This window comes from Orcinus orca, chromosome 20, assembly GCF_937001465.1.
Source record: "Orcinus orca chromosome 20, mOrcOrc1.1, whole genome shotgun sequence".
Lineage (NCBI taxonomy): Eukaryota > Metazoa > Chordata > Mammalia > Artiodactyla > Delphinidae > Orcinus > Orcinus orca.
Genome location: NC_064578.1, coordinates 24,793,631 through 24,818,321, shown reverse-complemented (window position 1 = coordinate 24,818,321; position 24,691 = coordinate 24,793,631). Strand labels below are relative to the sequence as shown.

General features: G+C 38.8%; 1 pseudogene; it reads right to left on the bottom strand.

Annotated features, from left to right (window-relative positions):
- Window positions 1-6,750: 6,750 nt before the first annotated feature.
- On the bottom strand, window positions 6,751-10,078 carry LOC101282351 (AP-3 complex subunit beta-2-like; annotated as a pseudogene).
- Between the last annotated feature and the right edge of the window lie 14,613 nt (window positions 10,079-24,691).

The window sequence follows — 24,691 nt, the reverse complement described above, 5'->3', positions numbered from 1 at the left end:
AAACCACGGTAGAAAATTATCATAATAAAGAGTTAGTGCAGAGAGATATGAAGCGTGTGCAAAACTGATTTCATTGAATTTTCAGTATTCTCCCTTGTGAAGAAAATAATTTGTGTAGTTATATATTTATTTTTCTTGGATGAACTCACTGTGAAGTATAAATATTTCCCTAACCAGAGGTTTTATATGTGAGCGGTTTTTTTTTTTTTTTTTTCGCAGTACGCGGGCCTCACACTGTTGTGGCCTCTCCCATTGCGGAGCACAGGCTCCTGACGCGCAGGTTCAGCGGCCACGGCTCACCGGCCCAGCCACTGCGCAGCATGTGGGATCTTCCCGGACCGGGGCACGAACCCGTGTCCCCTGCATTGGCAGACGGACTCTCAACCACAGCGCCACCAGGGAAGCCCTGTGAGTGGTTTTTATAGCTTCCTAAACCTTTCTTCCCCTCCTGGAGAATCCAACCAACTTCTCTAATCTCAGCACTTTTCAAGAGGAAATCAGCACCTCTGAATGGTGCAGTCAAATTGTTCCCTTGCCACTAGTGTGTGTTTAGTGATGCCTGGAGAAGAATGGGAAGGAGGAGCCCAGGAGATAATTCCTCTTTGTTACATACCTCAGAACCAACCTGCACACTGCTGGGAGGCTGTCGGGCTCCACTCTTCCTGAATGCTATATGGAACATGATGTGTAGGTTATTTAAGGGGGAAAGAAGTATAGGGGATAGGGGTAGGAGGGTGAGTGTTGTTGGGGCCCAGTGCAGGCCACCCCAAAATATGCCTTAATGACATGTTGATTATTTTGAAGTAAAGTTACTTAAGAAACAGCCAAGGCAAGAGTGACCCTTTGACCCTCCTCTCTGTCTCCCTGAAAGCAGGAAATAAACCTCTCATGTGAAAGGTGCCCTCCTGGAAGGACACCCTTATCACAAGAGATAGAAAATTCAGTCAGTTGAGTAATATTCCATTGTATATATGTACCACATCTTCTTTATCAATTCTTCTGTCAATGGACATATAGGCTGTTTCCATATTTTGGCTATTGTAAACAACACTGCAATGAATACTGGGGTGCAGTTATCCTTTCAGACCATGTTTTTCTCCTGGTATATGCCCAGAAGTGGGATTGCAGGATCATATGGTAGCTCTATTTTTAGCTTCTTAAGGAACATCCATAGTGTTCTCCATATATACAATGGAATATTACTCAGCCATTAAAAAAATGAAATAATGCCATTTGCAGCAACATGGATGGACCTAGAGATTGTGATACTGAGGGAAATAAGTCAGACAGAGAAAGAGAAATATTGTATGATATCAGTTATATGTGGAATCTAAAAAAAATGATACAGGTGAACTTATTTACAAAACAGAAACAGACTCACAGACTTAGACAATGGACTTATGGTTACCAGTGGGGAGGGGGTGGGGAGGAGGGATATTTAGGGAGTTTGGGATTGACATGTGCACACTGGTATATTTAACCAAGAGGCACATGAAAAGATGTTCAACATCACTAATTATTAGAGAAATGCAAATCAAAACTACAATGAGGTATCACCTCATACTGCAGACTGGCCATCATCAAAAAATCTACAAACAATAAATGCTGGAGAGGGTGTGGAGAAAAGGGAAACCTCTTGCACTCTTGGTGGGAATATAAATTGATACAAGCACTATGGAGAACAGTATGGACATTCATTAAAAAACCAAAACTAGAACTACCATATGATCCAGCAATCCCACTACTGGGTGTATACCCTGAGAAAACCATAATTCAAAAAGACACATGTACCCCAATGTTCATTACAGCACTATTTACAATAGCCAGGACATGGAAACAATCTAAATGTCCATCGACAGAGGAATGGTTAAAGAAGATGTGGTACATGTATACAGTGGAATATTACTTAGCCATAAAAAGAAACGAAATTGGGTCTTTGTAGAGATGTGGATGGGCCTAGGGTCTGTCATACAGAGTGAAGTAAGTCAGAAAGAGAAAAAAAATATCATATATTAACGCATATATGTGGAATCTAGAAAAATGGTACAGATGAACCTATTTGCAGGGCAGTAATAGAGACACAGATGTAGAAAATGGACATGCGGACCTGGTGGGGACGGAGAGGGTGTGACGAATTGGGAGATCAGGATTGACATATATATGCTACCATGTATAAAATACATAGCTAGTGGGAACCTGCTGTATTAGCACAGGGAGCTCAGCTTGGTGCTCTGTGATGACCTAGAGAGGTGGGATGGGGGGTGGGGGTGGGAGGGAGGTTCAAGAGGGAGGGGATATATGTATACATGTAGCTGATTCACTTCATTGTACAGCAGAAACTAACACAACATTGTAAAGCAACTATATTCCAGTAAAAAATAAATAAATAATAAAATATATAACCAACAAGGACCTACCACAGGGAACTCTGCTCAATATTCTATAACAATCTAATTGGGAAAAGAATTTGAAAAAGAATAGATACATGTATATGTATAACTGAATCACTTTGTGGTACACCTGAAACTAACACAACATTGTTAATCAACTATACTCCAATATAAAGTAAAAAGCTAAAAAAAAAGAAAGAAAATTCATTCGGGCTGAGAAGCCGTGGTAAACAAACCTTGTTATTTCTTTAATTTGCTACTCCAAACCCAAACTCTGTTTAGATTCTTCACTAGTTAATCACTCAAAGCCTGTTTATTTGTCCTGTTAATTCCTCACAAATTTGTTTCTTTGTCTTAAAAGTATAAAAGCTGCCTGCTTTGGCCATTCCTTAGGTCCTATTTCTATGAGACCTCTATGTGCACAAGTTAAAATTAATTTCTTTTTCTCCTGTTAATCTGTCTTCGTCAATTTTATGATTAGTCCAGCCACAAGAACTCAAGAGGAGTAGAGGGGAAAATTTTCCCCTCCCCGACAGTGTGGGTCTGTGTGTGTGTGTTGGAGGGCGTTCCTGCTGTTTGAGATGATTTTACTGAACTTTTCTGAGTGGTCTAACTACAGAAGATTGAGTTTTCATGTACATTTTTATTGAAAATCTATCCATAACCCAATTGTATCCTTTACAAATAAGGAATTGACAACATTGTTTTCATGTAAAACAAATTTGAATAGACAATGTATAAGAGAAGAAGAAATACTGATTGAAAAGTACATATGGAAATATTCTACCTTTCAGCAATCAAATAAATACAAATCCAGCTTCAGTGTTAGAGACAAATGAGCACATGTAAAAATAACAGAACATTTAGTATGAGAATGTTTGCAGTAAATGGGCAGTTTTACCCTGATGGTGAGGCAAAAATTGGGGTGCTCTTATCAGAAAATGTCCCCCAATATATCAAACTCTTAAATATTTTTATAACCAACCCTTAATACATAATCCTACTTCTGTAAATAAACCCTGAGAGCTCAACAAACTAAAAACACCAAAAACAGTCAAAAGTTAAAATGTCCACATTGATATATTATATAGCCTTATTCAAAATATTGAATACTTGGAAATGACACTTTAAACTGAAAAAAGAGGAGTCGACAAATAAATTATGGCATGCTTTATATGAAGAAATACTATGTGAGGATTAAATTCATCTTTGTAAAATATTGTAATATCATGGAAACTTTCGTTTTATATTACATGAAAAGATATATATTTTATATGTACACTATTTAATATGATATCAAAATTATTTACAGTTTAAACTATAAACTATGAGAAAAGTATACTGAAAATTTTAATTTTTATCAGTGACTATATCTGTCATTCTGGGTACTCGTTTTTTTCCTATTTTTCTACTTTCTATATCCTAAATATTTTCTCATGAGCACATATCAATTTTTAAAATGAATAAAAATAAATCTCATTAAAATTATTTTTAAGATGAGACTTAGAGTTTGGTAGGATTTTTGAGGGGGATTTATCATTTTATTAAAAACCTAAAATAAGCTAATCACCACCACCTCCCCAGAATGTTGAAAGATGTCATCTGAATAGCATGGATTACTCCTCCAGAAAACTAGATCACATTCTGGCTTCGTTATTATTTTAGAAAACTCACCTTTCAACCATCTGCAATATGGGCCATCATTCATATCGAACTTAATTAGAAAACAGTTTGGAAGTTGGAGAAATTCCTAATTTAAATCAATTAAAGGGAAAGTTGTCAGGTTCGCTTTGGGTTTGCTTATCTCTACTCTCACAGCAGGACTGAAGAGATCTGTCTTCCCCAATCTCCTTGTACTCCTCCAGGATTATGTCATAGTGTTCAGTGTGTAAATCTAGGAACTCGTGGTGGCAATTAGCATCTGAGGCTCCTGCCATAGCTAGGAGAAGTCTGGGTAACAAATGAAGGCATCCCAGGATTCCACGCTGAAAATTCTTTGATGGGTGCTTCCATTCACAGTGACATATCTGTAGTTTTGGGGGCCAGGCAACCCTGTGCTGTAGCCCTATTTCCATTCTGTGTTGAGAGCTCTTCTTCCTTCCCTCACCCATGCCCTAAATCCTATTGTGTCACAGTTAATCTAGTTATCAAATGGAAAAAGCATGTCACATAGTGATTATTTAAGGAGCACATTCCTTTCACTGAATAGATCATTATAGGTTCTTTACCTCTCCATTGCTAAAATAAGATTCCTTGCCTTATCTGTCACCTGCCCATATCCCTGCTGGCTTAAAATGTATGCTCACTCTCCACCCAACTTAGAGAGAACTACTTTTTGTATAGTAATTTCATCTTCTCGTGCATTCTAAAATTATCATTATCTGCCAAGCACAGGGGATAAGATATATTCTCCAAGGTGATTTTATATAGATAGATAGATAGATAGATTTTTTCCCCCAAAATTAAGGTTCATGGGCATTTATACATCTGCCTTCTCTGAGGCTGTGGTCCATGAGAACAGTCACCAAGTTTTAATCATCTTTAGTATCCTAAGATATACATGACTCTCAATTTATGACTTAGAATCAATGAATGAATGAATGAAAAAAAAAATAGCTGTCTTGTATTATTTTTGAGTGCAAAAGTGATGGAATTTCTGAAATCTTTCGATAATTTGAGAAAATAATCCAGGATATTTGAAACTATACATACCTTAAAATTCCAGATTATATTATGGTTTATACATAGAATAAATCAAAAGAAATTTCTAAGCAAGAGACTAGAAAGTCTAGACTATATTATAGTAATGCATTAGGATATTTAATGGAAAATCCTAGACTAGGGGTTAGAAGACTCTATTCAGACTTTCTGTCTGTAGTCAAAATAGATGTAAAAGTTAAAACAATTACCCAAGTAATTAGGATGATTAGATTTTCTATTCTCCTCACATACTTTTAATGTGCAGATTTGTCTCCTATCAGACTGTAAACTCTTTAAGGTCAGAAATTCCACTTTTCTTTGAGTTTCCAGAATTGCCTCCCTTGGACTGTGTCTTAGTAGGTACTCATTTGGTTAACTGTTGTAAGCTAGCTACCATAGAATGTACAGGCACCAGAGATCTCAGTTCTCTTGCTCTTTGGTAGTTTCCTCTGGTACCTCAATTGCAGTTTACCAAGGTTCTTTCTGAAGGGCTGGTCCCATGTGGAAGAGCCCAGGGCAGAGAAGAGGACACTGCTAAAACAAGAGGTGTCTAGGGCATACCTTACAGTCAAGTTTACAGGTTTAAACTCAACTATGCTTTAAAATTATCAGACACTTTTTAAATGAAGGCTCCTAGGCTCATATCTAGATATCCTGATTCAATGTTCTTGGACTACAGTCCAGAAAGACACTATTTATTTATTTGTTTGTTTGTTATTGAGGTATAATTGACATATGACATTATATTAGTTTCAGGTGTACAACGGTAATGATTTGATATTTGCATATATTGTAAAATGATCACCACAATAAGTCTAGTTAATGTCCATCACATATGTAATATATATAACATGCTTTATGACATATATTAAGGAGAAGACATTCTATTGAGATTTTGCTACAATAATAGCTACAGAAAAATAGGAAGACTGAAGGAAGAACCTGCTGTTCCCTTCTGCACAGGTCATTAAGGAACCCATGGGGAGGGGAAAGAGAGGGGTGCCTGGTAATGACCAGAGAGAGGACCCCCTGGATGCTATCTGGCATGAGGAGTCTGATATGAGAGAGAGAGAGAAAAAGAGAGAGACAAAGAAATAAAGAGAGAGAGAGAGGGGCTAACAGCCCAGGTTTCATGAGGGAGGGACAGGTGGGGTCCAAAGAGGTCACAGCACTTGGGAGTCATTGCATCAGAGCCTGCACCATGTCCTTCACCAGCACATCACCATCTTCTCACTGTTGACTGTCAGCTCCAGTGGACGGGGCATTCCAGGGTCAGTGGGACCAGTCTCCCACTGGTCAGTGTCCTTCCTGCAAACCTGTACCCACCATAGGCCCCACAAGGGACACAACCCAGGTTGGCAATGGCAGTCACTTTCTGCACCACAACATTGTTACTCTGACAGGTGTCTGGCAGCTTGAGCTCCTCTGTGATCTCATTCATGCCTGTCAGCTTTCCCTGTTCCTGAACTCATTCTCACTCATGAACACAGAGCCATCAGTTCCCCAGTGGCCGGATGGAGACATAGAACTCTTGGGTTTTGTTCACAGCTGGAAGCCTGGCCACCTAGGTTGAGTCACAGAAATTAATGTCCATGACAGCAGTGGCAGATTCTCTGAGTGCTTAGGGCTCGATTTCAGGATGTTAATGCCGGCAGGAAGTTCAGGGCATGCTCACATGAAGGCCCTTGACAGGGGTATCAGAGCTGTTGAAGAAGTAAATGTGCACAGCCACTACGTGGGAGTCCCGGGAGAAAGGCTGGCTGCTGAAGATGTAGCCCACAGATAGCCCCTCACCAGCTAAAAGGTGCAGCAGCTCCTGCCTCCCAACACCCAATACTGGAATCGGGAGTGAGGGCACAGTGGGGGCAGAGTCTGTGTCAGGCCCTGTAGGTCAGCAGCCAGACTGCTAGACACAACGCTGGGAGGAGAAACAGGTTGGATATTGGGAGGGGTGAAGTCCTCTAGATTGAGCAGGGAGATCTCCTTGTCTGCAGGGGCACTTTTGCCACTGGTTTTTTGTTTGTTTTTTGGTTTTCCTCTAGGAGGCAGGTTCCATCTGCTCTTCCTCAGACCCTGCTGCCTCTCAGACTTTGATGAACTATTGATGGAATCACTGTTGTCATCTGAGAAGGAGCCTGAGCACTTTCTTCCTCTTCACCTTCTTCTCACCTTCCTCCTCACTCTGATCACTCTCGCTGCTCTTCCCCTTCCCCTCATCCTCATCCTGGTCTTCATTTTTGAACTCACTGCTAGACTCCCTGGAGCTGCTATTGCTGCTGCTCTTACTGTATGATTCACTCTCAAACTGGCGGTCGCTGCCTGTAGACTGTGAGCTCTGAGTCCCCCTCAGAGGCTAAGTAGAAAGGTTTCTCCTTCTTCTTCTTCTTCCTCTTCCTCCCCCTCCCCTCCCCCTCCCCTCCCCTCCCCTTCCCCTTCCCCTCCCCTTCCCCTTCCCCTCCCCCTCCCCCTCCTCTCCTCCTCCTCCTCCTCTTCCTCCTCCTTCTTCTTCTTCTTCTCCTCCTGATTTGATCATGTGGTCCATTCACATATCTCCAAGTTGTACAAAGATGGATCCGGGGTTTCCTCTGGCCAGTCTGTGAGTTCCTGGTAGCCTGTGGCCTTGGCATTGAGCAGATGAGACAGTGAGCCCATTTGTAAGTGATCCTGGTCTTTGAAGAATAATTCCAAGACTGGGAGTGGTTTGGGTGCCATGAAGAGTGTCTTGGCATGGCAGCTGAGGGCCCCACACTGCTCCAAAGGGACCATAAATTGCTGGGTGAAGTGCGCCTGGTTTCTGATATCACAGTTCTTGTTGTACACGGCCAGACTCAGTACATACATGCTCAGCAGTTTGGTCTACTTAGAGTTGGTCAGGTAAAGCTTGGCCAACCAGGTTGATGACCTGCAGGTTGAAGATGTCCTCCTCTGCTGTGAAGGACTTGGCTGTTTTTCTCAGGACGTCAGGTGCAATCCTAGAGACATGCTCACAGTACTCACTGAAGAGCCACAGGATGCTGGCTCGCGCCATGGCCACCTGGATGTTTTCTGATCTTTGCCCAGTGTTTGATGATCTCATGTTGTGCTGGGTCTATCTGTAGCAGCTTCTTCATGATGACCACTGACTCTGTGACCACGAGCTCATCACAGTGGGACAGTAGCTGCACCAGGTCATGGCAGCAGATGTCACCCACTCAGCCTATGTTAGTTGCCCAGCGTCTAGTGGCTTGGACCGTGGCTGCCACAAAATCCCTGTCTGTGCTGTGAATGTAGGTCTGGCATTCCCGTAGGAAAGTTATGGATGTTAGTCTCATTTGCCAGGTTGGTCAGTGCTTCTAGCTTCAGGATCTTATCTGGGTGGGGTTGATGGGCCTGATGTAGAAAGTCTTCTAGGAGGGCTCAAACATGTCTGGGCATAGTGGACATGGTGGCCACATTCTGGAGCACCATGTACTGCACCTCACTGCAGGGAGAGAATGGGTCAGAGGTACTTGGGCCCCTCAGTTGGAGCAAGGGGCAGCAGGTAGGGGGAGAAGGGAGGTGGGCCAAATAGGAGGGAGGGAAGGATAAGTGGGAGGAGGGCACCAGTAGGTAGAGGATATCAGTGGGAGAAGGACAGGACTGGAGTCAGTGCGGGGGTAGGTGAACTAGGGTGTGGAGGTTGGAGGGGGTGTGATACACTCAGAGTCCTGGAGAAGATTTTTTTTTTTTTTTTTGAGAGCACAAAATATTTTATTTAACAACTTACAGTGTAACAATTTGCATTTAGGAAAAATAGCTCCTTCCTTAAAGGAAGCTTCTTGAATCAAAAGCTGCTGGCAGTTTGGGAATTCCCTGGCGGTCCAGTCATTAGGACTCTGTGCTTTCACTGCCGAGGGCTGGGGTTCAGTCCCATGCTGGGAACTAAGATCTCACAAGTTGCGCAGCCAAGAAAAAGAAAAAGAAAAAGAAAACTTGCTGGTAGTCGACACAGAGAGCAATGGGCAGGGCTGGACTGGAGGAAGCCGAGGGAGCCAGGAGGGCCTCAGGTCCCAGGAATCACACTCAGCGCTGACGAAGGGAAATAAGAGGCTGCGCGTCATAAAGCCCAGCCTTTCTCAAGGTGGCAAGAACAAATGGATCCATTCCTACAAGTCTATGAAACCTCGTGGATAACGTTCTGTGGGTCTCTCCTAGATGATCAAGTGAACCAGAAAAATGGGAAGGACCTGTGCTAATTCCACATTTACACGATTCCCACACGTAGAATTAAAATACCCAGTACACTAGGTTCCCCCAGCAGAACCTACAGACAACATTTCCTAATGATTTTTATAAATATTTAAATCTTTTTTTCAGTCTCTTTAGACTTAACAAGAATGTTAATAGTTTTCGGCACCGTGGATGAAGCGTTAAAGCTCTGAGTCCAGTAAAAGGAGGTCATTTTTTTGAGGTTTAATATGGCTGATAGTCAACATGCTAACTACTGAAGATCTTTGAGTGGAAAAAATTTGATGCGCATATACGATGAACAATACGTGATGGACAGTACGTAGTAGACAATACGGACGGAACGGGTGGTACCTGGGAGGAGGGAGAAGGGGCGGAGCCTAGAGTTAACAGGAAGATGGCGCCAGGTGGGCCGGAGCTTTATTGAGGGAGCGCTGGACGACGCCGCCGCAAGCCCTCAGGCCTCTAGACTGTGTTAAAGAGACGCCTGTCCCTCAGGCTAGGCTTTAAGATGAACAAAGGAGCCTCATTCACGTAAATTCCGGGCACTTCTGGAGGTGCCACCTGTGCGCTGAGCCCTGCGGCGGGTGAGTGGCCTCCGAGCCGTTTAAGTGTTGTTTCTCAGGGTCTTGAGGATGGGAGCCCCCTTGGTTTTGACAACTAGATGTTTTGGGAGCTTGTCTCTCAGGTGCAGGTCTTAAAAGCTGGGGTCCAAACCCTTTTCTCCTTAGGGAGGAGCATGGATTTCGAGTTCCCTCAGGGTGTGGGTTGCGCCACCGCATGTGGGGTTTATGGAGCAATTGTGCCTCAGACTCTGGTGGCCTCTTCGACGGGGGGCCTTGCCTCATTGGCTGGAGGTGTAGGAGTCACTCAGACTCCGTTTTTAGGTGTCGTTCCCCTCCCTCCGGAAGTTCTGTATATAGCTGCGGATTCAGCGTGTCTGTGGGAGTAGGTGAGTTCTGGGTTTTTCTGCGGTGGCGTTCTGAAGCCAGGACGGTGCTGGAGGCTGGGAGTCTGAAATGAGAGTGAGGGGCCTACGCATTTTTTTTTTTTTTGCGGTACGCAGGCGTGTCACCACTGCGGCCTCTCCCATTGCGGAGCACAGGCTCCGGACGCGCAGGCTCAGCGGCCATGGCTCACGGGCCAAGCCGCTCCGTGGCACGTGGGATCCTCCCGGACCGGGGCACGAACCCCTGTCCCCTGCATCGGCAGGCGGACTCTCAACCACTGCGCCACCAGGGAAGCCCAGGGCCTACGCATTTTAAACAAGCATCAGCTGTTCTTTATGTCTAGGTGGTTCATTGACCACAGACTGAGAAACTGCCCTGAGGAATATCACTTGTTCCACCTTTCCTGCCCCCTCGTAATCGCTCAGGCACGTAATCCGTCCTCTCTAGAGTAATATCTAGAAGTTGGGGTGTGGTCTTGGCCAGGTAATCTTGCAAAACCACATAATGGGACCATCAATGTGATGTTCTAGTTCTAGCTCCAAAGAATTTTCTTTGAAGTTATTTTCTTGTCTCCTCACCATGGATACCTGCCCTCCCGTCACCATAATAATCCATGTCCCATTAAGCACATTCAGGCGTTACCTAAAGAAGTAAAGTGGTGATGAATTTTGCTGAATCCCTTTGGGGTGTCGTCTCAACTTATGCTTGGTTTGTGGGCTTTGGCATGTTTTAACGCTCCAACAATGAGCTCTAGAATGGTCCAAAGGCACAGGGCTTCTCAGCATCTTGGCGCTGACCTGAAAGAAATCACAAGTAGCAAATGAGGAAGAGTTTTAAAACAATGTGTTCTAAATACAGCAACAATATGTGTGTATATATTTGTAAATGCATAGGAAAATTTTTTTGAAAAACATGCACACTCTGGCTACACCCAGGGATGGGTACTAGAACTGGGGGTTAGTCAAAGTGGCCTTTATTATTATCACAGTTTTCTGTCAGTGTTATTTATTTCAAAATTTCTTTCAAGTTGCTTTGGTTTTGTTTTACAATTGGCACATTTTCAAGTACATCTTGAGTGTATATTTTTAAAGTTGGCAGTAATGTTAATACATTTTAAAATATTTTACTTGTCTCTAGCCTAATAATAACAATATTATAACAAGAAATAGGCCTATCACAAAAACTATTTTTTGATAGAAAAGGTGAGAGGATTACAATGAAAGATTCTCTACTCCTTAAGGTGTATGTATATTAGGTAGAATTCTCTCCCATTATGATAGTGTCCCCATTTAAGCCTGTTTCGAGAAAATATCTATAGAAATTTCCTGTGAGCATTTTTGGAAGAGAGCTTTTTTTTTCCATGTGTCACCTGTAAGGAGGTGGGGTAGTTCTTGTCTGAAGTACAGAATCTCTGAATGACCCAGAATTATGTACAATGTATGGATAGATGAATGTCTGGGGTATAGGAATAGATTAGTAAATTGTTAGAAAACAAAACACCTTGACAGAGGTGATGTTACATACACATATATACCATGACATCGTGATACCCATGTGTTTCTTCATCACAGTGGGACACTCTTTCTTAGCTGGAATTTACCTAGCAAGTGACAGTTGACAGCTGAAGAGTAGAATATAAACAGCGTGATCACTGTAGCATGGGGTGGGGAGAGAGAGGGAGAGAAGACACTGAGTATGGCATTCAGGTTAAAGCAGCAGGTCTGAACCTTGGCTGCACATCATAACTGCCGAGGGAGCTTTTAAAAAGACATAGTGGAGCCCCACTCTCATAGATTCTGATTTAATGGCCTGAGATGGGGCTCAGGCAATATTAGTTTTAAAAGCTCTCCATTTGATTCTCATGTGTAAGCAGGGTTGAAAATCACTAGAATAGAGAGAAAAAAATCTATAGCGGTGGTGGTGAAGTGTATTGGTAAAGCAGACATGGGTAGCAATTGATAAACACTTCAAACTTGAATATTTTGATCAATTGTAAGATCAGGCCTAAGTAATGCTAGTAAGGATTCAGAAACATGAAAGAAACCAGTTGTAGGGCACACCAGGGCAGCACAATACTTTGGAACACATTGAAAAGAAGAAGAAAGACCAGATTAGAATAGAGACAATTTATTCATTCCAGAACCTGGACAGGATTATTTCTAAGAATTTTGTATTAAGTTTAATCAATAACTACTCAAATGTAGATGTCTTACCTAACTCTTCATCCCAGGCTGAATACATACATACATACAGTAATTTCCATGCTCAAGTATTTAGTCCACACAGCCTAACCAATGCTCAGTGAGATGCTAGTTTGGTAATCACACCGACAAATATTTGAGATGGATGATTCCATCTTCATTATTGAAAGCACAGTCTTAGGACTATATCATGCAAGTGTTGTCCTACAATTCTTTGTTTAAAGTATGTTTATCATCTGTTCTATCCTGGCCTTCAGGGGTACATCTGTCTTCTCCCTTCCCCCTTCCATTGTTCAGTTGGCTGGGAAGGCTAGATTTGGGGCTTCACTCTCTGGGTATATCAAATTGTTTGCATGCATATCATAATCTTAGTAGAAATCTCTGAATGCATGAGAATTTTAGAAATGTATGCTAGTATTAACAAAATAAACAAATAAAGAATTTGCTAGGCCCCAGAACCTAGCATACTGTTCATAACTTGGATGATTTTCTGTGTTATGAAATAATGGACAAGTACCTTTTTAAAATTTTGATTTTCTAATCTCTTTTATACATCTTCATTGATTCTGTGGAGTTTGTTATTTAAACACTCTTCCTTTTATTTGCTGCTTTATTTTTAACTTTACTCCCTTTTGAAATCATCCTGGAGTCCAGCATGAAGTTCTTTTTTTTTTTTTAAACACCTTTATTGGAGTATAATTGCTTTACAATGTTGTGTTAGTTTCTGCTGTATGACAAAGTGAATCAGCTATATGTATACATATATCCCCATATCCCTTCCCTGTTGCATCTCCCTCCCACCCTCCCTATCCCACCCCTCTAGGGGGACACAGAGCACGGAGCTGATCTCCCTGTGCTATGTGACTGCTTCCCACTAGCTATCTATTTTACATTCATTTGGTAGTGTGAATATGTCAGTGCTATTCTCTCACTGTCTCACTTCGTCCCAGCTTACCCTTCCCCCTTCCCAGGTCCTCAAGTCCATTCTCTGTGTCTGTGTCTTTATTTCTGTCCTGCTCCTAGGTTCATTAGAACCATTTTTTTTTTTAAGATTCTATATATATGTGTTAGCATATGGTATTTGTTTTTGTCTTTCTGACTTACTTCACTCTATGACAGTCTCTAGGTTCCATCCACCTCACTACAGATAACTCAATTTTGTTTCTTTTTATGGCTGAGTAATATTTCATTGTATATATATGCCACACCTTCTTTATCCATTCATCTGTCGATGGACACCTAGGTTGTTTCCGTCTCCTGGCTATTGTAAATAGTGCTGCAATGAACATTGTGGTAAACAGCATGAAGTTTTTGGATTAGTTATTTTTGGGGTGTTGTTATTTTAAATTGTAATGTTAACATTTTGATAGCATATTCACTAGATAATAACCAAATACATCAAATAATATTTTTGGCTTAGAAGGCTTATATTTTCAGGAGCAAGGTGAGGCTTATCAGAAGGTCAATGATGATTTCATCTGGAAAAATTCAATATATTTTTTCTAGGATTTTATTGACTGTTGTGACTAAGTTAACTGTCTTGTTCATTCAATCTGTTAAAAAACACTTTAAAATACTGAGAATTAGATATGCATTTTTGTTGTTGTCGAGGGAGGAGAGATTAAAAGATTTTACAGTCAAAAAACAAACTAAAGAAATATAAATGTTCTTTTTCTCTTTATCATATAATTACAAAGTTGTTTTGTGACAGCCATCAATAATAAATTTTAAACTCGAAAATGCTCAGCTTCTTGGTTCAGAAAACAATATGTTTTTATCCTCTGCAATTTCATCTGAAAATATATCTAGGGAGAAAACCAGGTAATTTCTTTTCCTAAGGGAATGAAGATTACTGCACATCCTTTCTAAGAATCTCATTGACTTTTCTTATTATCTGAAGATAATTTTCAAAGTTATGTCTAATAACTGTCTGTAAATAAATCCCAGAAATTGTATTTATTAAAACCTCTATCAAAAGTCATTCTTAATTATTTTAATAATACTATTATTTATTAAGTATTAGTCTTAATACCTAGAGTACACTTTAGCAATTTTTACAGTTTTATTTAAAGAAAGATAACCTATATTTAATTCAGGCAATAAAACATCATTGGAGGTGAGACAGTGGTGGTCAGCATATGAAGCTTGACTGTAAGGAGTTTGCATTTTGAACCTAGAACAGTTACTGGCACATATTTGACACTCAATAAATAGGATGTAAAGAAGGAAGGAGAAAGAGTTCTGCTGTCACTTTCTATCTGGGATATATTTTTTTCTTTTTTCCAAAACATGCATATCTGAGGCTTATTACATGTACCTATATGATAAGGCTCTATTGTCCAAAGTTTTTGTTATATTTTACTAGAAATGCCATTTTTTTGCAGATATTTTGTGGTATCAGATATAAAGAAAAAGAGATTCTAAAAAGGCTTTTCTGTCTTATTTCCATAGCTAGTCCTGAGAGAGTAGTAATTTTATTTTATTTATTTAGAGGTAACAATAAATATGATTTCTGTCAATTGTGAGGTAGAAAGAGATCATATGTGGTGGTTTCACACATAAGCAGTTATTTCTGGATTTAAAATAAAAACAAATAGATCAACTTCAGTAGTACTGTTGAGCACATAGCTGCATTTTAAAAGTTCAGAGAATCAACTGAGTGTCCATTTATCAAAATCGTATGATTTTTTTTCCTTGGATTTAAAAGCTGGACTAGGCATATCATGAAAGCAAACATTTTGATGAAGATTACAAAAAGATTTAGACAAGAAATGTTTAAGCAAATGAAAAATTGTGTTTCTGAATCAATAAGAGCAATAACAAGAAAAATTCCAAATACAGATAAATGAGGTTTTATTTCATGCCTTCAATCAAGTATGCTGTCTGTACAGTTTAAGGAGACTTTCATTTTTTTTGAACTGGTTTACCAATTTATAATAGAAAGTGGAATTTAGACTGGGTCTACAGAACACTGTCAATGAGTATGATTGATGAAAACGGTTCCTGAAATTTAGAGCTTTCTCCTCTTCCTTAACTATTTATTTTGTGTCTATTTATTGTATCAGTACAGACTTAGAGTCCTAATTTATTAAATAGATTATAATCTAAATAATTATGATTTATTTTGATGCTAAAATTTTCCCCGAACGGGAGCTTCATCAGTTTGCTCCTGTGTCCTTTTGACAAGTCTCCATCATTTCTTGTATGTCTTTAACTTATAACTTAAGTATTATTATATGACTTCATGTATAGCATAAGACCTTGCTGTGGTTTACTTCTCTTGCCTCTTTACTGGCCTTTGTAATATTGTTGTTATGCATTTAGCTTCTAAATATATTATAAACCTCCCAATACATTGTTACTATTTTTTACTACACACATTCAATTAATTTTATAGAGATTAAAAGGAAGAGAAAGTATGTTATAATTATATATTTATAATGTCTGGTGTCCTTAATTGCTTTATGTAGCTACCTGTTTCCATCTGGTATTATTTTCCTTCTGCATGAAGGACCTTTTAGCATTTACTGCAGCACAGGTCTGCTGGTGATGAATTCTTTTAGCCTTAGATGTCTAAGAAAGTCTTTATTTCATCTTCATTTTTGAAGGCTTATTTTACTATGTAATTCTAGGTTGATAGTGTTTTCTTTTAGTAGAGTAGTTGCTCCACTTTCCTCTGACTTGCATTGCTTCTGATGAGAAATCTATCATTCTTATCTTCATTCTTTTATTCAAAACATATCACTTTTCTCCAGCTGCTTTTAAGATTTTCTCTTTATCACTGTTTTTAAGCAGTTTAAGATGAGCTTTTGTGTTGTTTTCTGTACTTGGGATTTGTTGAGCTTCTTGGATCTGTGGAATTGTAGTTTTCATCAAACCTGGAACAATTACAGCCATTATTTCCTCAAGTCTTTTTTTCCTACCTCCTGCCCTGAGTTGTTTTCCTTTGACTCCAGTTACACATGTGGTAGCCCACTTGAAGTGGTCCCCCAGCTCCCTGATGATACATTCACTTTTTTCACAGTCTTCATAATCCCTGTGTTTCATTTTGGGTAGATTCTGTTGCTGTGTATTCAAGTTCACCAATCTTTTCTTCTGAAGCACCCCCTGTTTTCAATCCAAACAAGTGTGTTTCATGTCAGACATTGTAGTTTTCACATTTAGAAGTTCAATTTATTTTTCATATCATTCATGTCTCTACTTATGTTTAATATTTCCCCTTTCATCTTGGAATATAGAAATAAAATAGTAACAGTTTTAATGTCCTTATTTAATAATTCTATTATCTGGGTCATTTCTCAGTCTGTTTCTATTGATTGGCTTTTCTCCTCCTGGGTCATACTTTCCTGATTCTTAGCTTACCTCATAGTTTTTGATGGAATGCCAGGCATCGTGATTTTAACTTTGTTGCTGCTGAATATTTTTGTATGTCTATAAATATTCTTGAGCTTCCTTCTGGAGCACAGTTATGTTACTGAGAAATCCTTTTGAGATTGCTTCTAAGCTATGTTAAGTAGCATTAGATTAGACTAATCTACATCTAATTTTGCCCCACTACTGAGATATTCTGACTTTTCTAAGTACTCTATTGGATTTGCTGTGAATTAAGAGTTTTGTTTCCTTTCTGATTGCATGATACTTTCCCTGCCCTCAAGTTGTTTCCCTTAAATGTGTGTTTGTCAGTCATGAGATGAAGATTTGAGGAAATGCTCTGCTGAACTTTATTGTTTTATTTCTGTGCAGATCCTGTCTCTCCAGTATTTTGACCTGTAAGCCTTTCACATCTTGGCCTGCTTCTTTTAATCACCTCCTAATTACCCCATTGATGAGGAAGGGATTTCCACCCTAGAGTTATGGAAGTAACCAAACACATATCACCCAACACTGGATAAATGAGATCGACCATAGTTGCATATGTTATTAGTCACATATACTCACAGCCTAGGGGAGGAGGACACAGCACACCACATGGACCATATAGAGGTGGCACTCAGGGACAGAGTGAACAACTAGAGGCTATGGGAGACAGGCTTTGTAGTACTAAGGGGTGTGATCTTAGTTATTGTGGTAGGTTGTGATTAGTGTGTTTAATAATTCCATGGGCTGTCAGGAAACTGAAAACCACTACTCAAAGACAAACAAGAACTGTGCCTGGTCTTACTAATAAGGGAAGTTGTTTGGCTAGAGGACCTCATCCACCAGAGCAGAGTTGGAAGGGGAATTTGTAGTTATACCACTTGAGGCCCTTTTGGATTCACCAGGTATGAAAGCAACACATCATACTGGATCTTAATTTTAGGCTTTGCACCATATCCCCCAACCTTCCATCTCCATCTTCTCGGTTCAGTGAGATTGCTAGGCTGTGACTAGGTCTTGCCTCTCAGTGCTGCAGTCTGGGAGCCCTCATGAGGTCATAACCAGGGGGACAGTCACAGAGTTTACTTCATTCAGGTATCGCTGTCCTGGGTTGCCTAATGTGCAAGGTTGGAAAACGTTACTTCATAGATGTTGTCTGTTTGTGTTGTTGTTCTTAGTGAAACGACAAATGTGGCACCTGCTACTCCATCTTGGCCTTAGCTTACGTTTTAGAGAACTTTGGCAGGATATACATAATAAATTGAGGTTTAATGAAAAGTTTCAAATTATTAAGCAAATGATAATTATTTGATCAACAAGAGGGAGATTTCACCAGGATTGCTTTTAAAAGGCTTCCTATTCCTCTAGAATCCTATAAATAGTATGACTATACAATAACTAGGGGAGCAAGGATGTAAAGGGAAAAAAATACAGAGTATTTGAAAAAAAAAAGAGGGAAAGAGTAAATCATATCTGTAAACAATATTCTTACCTTTTGCATTCTCCTGACTTTTACATATTTGAATCTAGAAGCTCATGTTTTTCAAAATGAAGAGATATTTAGGCAGTTGGTTTTGAAAAAGATATTAAACTCTTTTAGTATCAATGCCACTATCTAAAAGAAAAGGTTGGGATAACATCCACATCAATGATTTGTTGCAAACACATTATATAAAATGTACATAGGCACTTTATACAAGATTTGGCACATAATAGGTGTTCAGTAAATATCATTTCCTCTTAAGCCACTTTGATTAATTCTTAAGGAGTTTCCTTTCTCAAAGTTTCCCCATCTCCTTTTGCACAAACTAAAGTTATTTTACCTTCAATTTTTGTCATTTCCTCACTCTGAGAGGCTATAAAATATGCTGTGTCCATAAGTAAATAAAAAAAAAGTCCTCAGCCTCCCCAACAAAGAATATTTTTGGCAAACACTCTGCACTTACACTAAGTGTCAGAATTTCAAAGCCTCCCCAAGGAGTCCAGCAAACATATATAAGGAAAGGGAACAGAGTGATTATGAGTCCTTTTCAAGGCAGTGAGACCATTCTTTAGAAAGAGACTCAGGCTGTGTAGAGTCACTTGCTTATCTGATAAGACCTTTAGCAGCAGGAAAAAAAAAAATACAGGCAGACAAAGAATAACGTATTGTTAGCTCAAAAAGGGGGAATTCATTTGAGAACTATGAATTATTTTAAAAACTTTGCTGTAGTAGTATATAGGAAAACTGTAATCCTTCTGATTATGTTCAATCCATACAATAGTCAGTTGTGTTAACAAGTATGTATTGTGCAAATTAAATCATCTTCAATGTATGGTACTTTAATGTTTGGAGATAAAGATGCTAGTGACTATATGGATAAGGACTTGTTAACATTAACATTCCAACTTTTCAGTTACTGGTTCTGTAATCTTGAGCCAATTATCTAATATCTCTGAACCTCAGTTTCCATCTCTGTTAATTACGGACATTTCATGGGGTTTTTCTGAGGGTTAAAAAAAAAACAGAGTACAAATACAGAATCAGTCATGGTCCATTAATTATAAAATGCCCCCAATGAATGATTGTTCTGCTCCCACTACTAGTAAACCATTAACTGTTACTACATTTATCATTAAATGTTTGTTTTCAAACAGTGGACATTTTTAGATTCTTCCAGTGCTTGCCAAAAGCAGAGCCTCTAAAGTCAAAGCAAGGAAACTGAGAGACATGAAATATTACAGGCATGGTGGTAGAAACTCAAAAGTAAATTCTATCATGTAACGAAACATGGCATTTAAAATGCAAACAATTATTGCTCATATAAAAGAGTAGAAAAATAGGGAGAATGAAATATCATTCTACCATTGTAACATCTTTCTCCCTTGTGTATTCATTCATTCATTTAAGAAATGATTGTTAAACACATGTAATATTCGCGTCATTATTCTAGGCATTGTGGATAAAGAAGTTAACAAAACAGATAACAAATTTTAGCCCTGTTGGAGATTAAATTTTAGTAAGGAGAAAAAGAGAATACGTATCATGTCATGTTCTATCCTGTTCTATCCTATTCCCAGAGAATAATACATTGTGTGCTTTATAATGTGCCTGTGTATATTTATGTTTATATTCATATTTATATTTATATACACATACCTACACATATGCTACTATGGAGAAAAATAAGATAGAGAAGAGGAATAAGGAGTGTGTGTATGGGTAAAGGGATTGCAATTTTAAATAAGGTGGCAAGGGAAAGGATCAGTGAGAAAGTATGAACAAAGACTTGAGGAAGGTATAATTTTGACCTTACTGGATAACTGAAAAGAGGGTATTCAAGGCAGAGGGAACAACCAGTGCCTGGTCCTGAGTAGGAGCATGCCTCGCCTGTTGATGGAACACGGAGGAGACCAGTGTAGTTAGAGTGGAGTGACCAAGGGGTCAGTCCTATGATTTGAGGCTAGAGAGTTAGTGATGGGAGAGTGCTCAGATGATAGAGGGCCTTGCACATTATTCTAAGGGTTTTGGCTTTTTCTTTCAAAGAGATGGGAGAAACAATCTGACTTCTGTACTGAGAATAAATTGAAGGGAAGTAGAGAGGTAAGTTAGGAAGTAGGGAGTGATTGGATTCTTGATATATTTTGATGACAACATTGAGCGAGTTTTCTGAGTAATTGGATATGGGATGTGAGAGGAATCAAAGATAACTCACAGGTGTAGGCTTGAACAACTGGTGGGATGAAATTTCCAGGTAGAGAGATAGAAAAAGACAATGCTAGAGCAGATGGTGGAGGTTGGAAGATGGTAAGATCCAGAGTTCTATATTAGGAATATTAATTTTGCGATGATTATTAGGCATTCAAGCCTAGGTGTCATGGAAACACTTGCATAAAAATCTGAAGTTCAGGATAGAGATCCTTGCTAGAAATGAAAATTTGGAGTCACCAGCATATAGATTTTCTTCATATTCCTTTTACTCCTTATCTGTAGACGCATAGAATTTATAGATCATTTTTTCAACATTACATTAAAATATCTTCAATATTACCTCATTGCAACATTTAGTATTATTTTAAGGGCAATGGAAGGTATGTGGCAGATCTGGGTATAAATGGTCCATTTTATCAGGTATCATTTTTACAGCTTTGAGCTTGGACATGCTATTTTAGATTTGTGATCCTCAGGTTCCTCAAGTGCAAATAAAAGATAATAATACTTACCTTACAAGATTTTTGTGAGGGTCACATTGTAATACCATTCTTCATAATTTTAGTTTCTAATTTAAGTGATATAGTTTAATCCTCACTAAAAAATAAAGGTAGGTGAAATTATCCCAATAGGAATACTGAGCCTCAGCACATTGACTAATGTGCTTATGCTAACATGGCTAGCAAATAGCAGAATCAAACGTTATCTATTCACTCATTCTTTTGTTTTGCTTTGCTTTTTTTGCTTCTACGTGTATTCATATATAATATGAGTCTCAAGTCCCAGAAATAGAATAGGCACACAATAATTTCTCATTGTTTTTGTTATTACATATCTTACATATGTAAGAAGTTGAACATCAGCATTGAAGTAGTAACTAAATAATTTTACAGGAGATAAAACACAGTTATCGCTTGAATGAATAATGGAATGTGTGGTAGTTCTGGTAGCAAAATAGTTGCAAATGCAATAGCTTAGCTAAGTTAAGCAACATTTACAAACATATATGCATAAGTGAATTTCAGTTGCTCAGTATATGGAATAGTATCATTGCACATGCTCAGCATCTTACTCAATGGATTGCCTTAAGATCAGTGCAAAGTGGATTCATGGGGCCTCTCCTATTTACTCGAGGTGTCCACTTTTCCAGTTTCTATGAAAGATGCTCTGGTACTCTTTATTACCCCCTTCCAGTGCTTTCCATTGAGCAGGATTTATCCCAGACATCTAAATGTAACTTCATGTGTATATGTTAAGTGAAACCAGCCCATTAACTGGCAAATGCAGTTGAAAAGCTGTGGATGGTGAAGTCTTTCAATTATCTCTGTTACAGCCAAGCCAGATTTAAGTAGCTCTTTGTTTCTGTAAATAATCTGATTAGTGTCTGTTCGCTTTTCTTCTCTTATTATTTATCATATACATTTTGTTTCACTCATATAACAAAGAATTTTTCCTATTATATAAATTATATCATAATATATTATCATATTTAGTATATAAATGCCAGAAGTTGTGTGCCAGAGTAGTCAAGCATGTGACAGGAGCACACGTGTTGGTCATGAATCATGCTTTTGACATCCCACTCATGTGAATCTGATTTATGTGAGTAATTTCTCATAGAATTAACTATTCTCATCTGTAAATTGAAAAGGGGGTCCTGGTCTATCAGGGTTCATATTGTAAACAAATCACTGTTTACAAGATATGAATAACTTATTAGTGATAAGTGTAACAATAACTTTAAAACCCAATTTGTTAAGTACATATACTAAGCAGGTGCTCAAAATGTTTATATGAACTAGCTAAAATAATCCTTACAGTGACCCTCAAAGGCAAGTATTATAATTATATTAATTTTACAGATAGAGAAATTAGAAACTGAGGTATAGAGACGTTAAGTATCCTCCCCAAAGAGGCATAGCTGGTGTTTGTCTCTCTGATTTGAGTTCTTGCCCTTAAATGTGGTTCTTTAGATCAACAGTGTCCAATACAACTTTCTGTAATGCAAAAAATATTCTATATCTGTCCTGTCCTATGTGGCAACCACTAGTCACAAGTGGGTATTCAGCATTTGAAATGTGGTGACAGAGATAGAGGAACAGAATGTTCATTTTTATTTAGTTTTAGTTACAATTTAAATTAAGTAGCCATATGTATTTAGTGGCTATTACATTGTACATTGCAGCTCTAGAGTAAAAATCTGTCACACTGTGATACCCCCCCCAGGACTTGCGCTGTGTCTCCTTTGGCTTTGGGTCAGGGGTTAGGACAGAGCTTGGAGTTCAGATGCATAGTGAGTATTTGCAGCAAACATTAAAGAAGAGAATGATTGATGGGTTCTACACTTAAATTGCAGATCTAGTTCCGGGTTTGCAGCTGTCCCATCACAGCTGTCCTTTTCCACACCTTCCTTGCCTTTTAAGTTCTTGCTTAGTGAGCCTTGCCTTGACTTCATTTCAAGCTCCTCTGCTGGATCTACACACCAAAAGTGTCCCCATTTCCCAGGGAGAGAGTGTATGTGATGGTTGAAAGTGTGGGCTTCTGAGTAAGGCTGCTTTGTTTGACATTCAGTCCCACAACTTCTCAGCCTACTGTGCTTTCTTGGGAAAGTCCTTTAATCTCTGTGCATCTCAGTTTCCTGTTCTATAGGGAGTGCATAATAAAAGTTCTCATCACGAGAATGTTGGGAGGATACATGGAGATAATCTTTGAAAAGCACTTTACAGAATATCTAGCAGCTAGATGACAGTCAACAAATACTGTCTATTTTTATTATTTTTCTCTGATTTTTCCTACTTCTGCTTTTCTTTCAAACCTCCAACACATCACAAATGCAAAATTTAAGGAGAATGTTTTACAGAAAACATTTCAAGACATTTATTAAGATTGTGTCTGCAGGACACTGATTTCTATCCTTTATTTAAACAATCATTTTTTGAGCTGAAATAACTTGCCAGGTTCTTCAGGTGGAACAAGGGATATAAAGATAAATAAGACATATGTACTGCCTCCAAGAAGTGCACAGTCTGGCAGGAAAAACAGCTAACAAACAGATTACAGACCAGTATCACTATTACAGAAGGACTAAGTATGAGGCAGTGATCAACATTACTGTATGAGTAGTAATTGTCAGGGAGGTCTTCACAGAAGAGGTTATAGCTGACTGGATTGTAAAGAGTGCTTGGCATTTGCTTGATGCATATGAAATAAAAACCCTTGTTGATCAGTCTATTCTTTGCTGTTGGGAACTTAATGAATAAATCATGAAAAGTAGTTCCTTTATTTTCTCTTTGTGCAGGTCGAGTAAAAAACTCTGAAAAGTAAAGTTGATCTTGTATTCAGATCACGTTTCCTCTACAAAAAATGTCTTTTCAAAGGGTTAAAATGGGTCTTAAGAAAAAAGAACAACAATAATTTGTATATGATTATGCTTGAGGTCTCAAACTAGAGCAGTTGCCATATTAAAAATAATGCAGACAACAGGAGTATCACAAAAAATACAATTCCTTTAGGTATTAACAAAAGTATGTCAAATAATTGCCACAGCTGGTAAGTTGATTACTTTGTACCTGGAGGAGAGCATGGGACACACTGAAGAACAACTTGAGCTTCACATCACTGTAATTATATCTCAGTCCTGGACAATCTACACAGTCTTGTCCTGCCAAGACCCCTCATATAACTATGTACAACCCATGCCACCAATGGGATACATTGCACAAGAAATCAGACATTTAAAATTAGAGGGCTGAAAGAGGCTCTCTAGCTACTGAGTGGAAGCAGCTGTAGTAAGATGTCTGGCCATCTCAATTTTCTGTAGTTTGGCTCAATGTGTTAGAAAGGAGTGACCTGTTTTAGATCTCTGTCACTAAGGAACTAGGGCATGGTGATAAAGAGTTCTGGAAATAGCTTTTAGTCAAATCCTATCTCTGATCACCCTTGCTTGTGTGACCATGGATAAACTATTTAACCTATACGTGCCTCAGTTTCCTCATCTGTAAATTAATAATAGTATCTTACTTGTTCTGTATCTCTGATACTAGTAATAGTATCTCTCCTTGTTTCTAATATTGTTCTAATAATTCAATCAGGCAATATATGAAGTGTTTAGCTGGTGGCTGCTAAATTAATGGCCAATAAAAGTTAGATATTGCCTCTCCAGTTATTCTGTCAGTTTATACTGTGTCTTCTTCATGC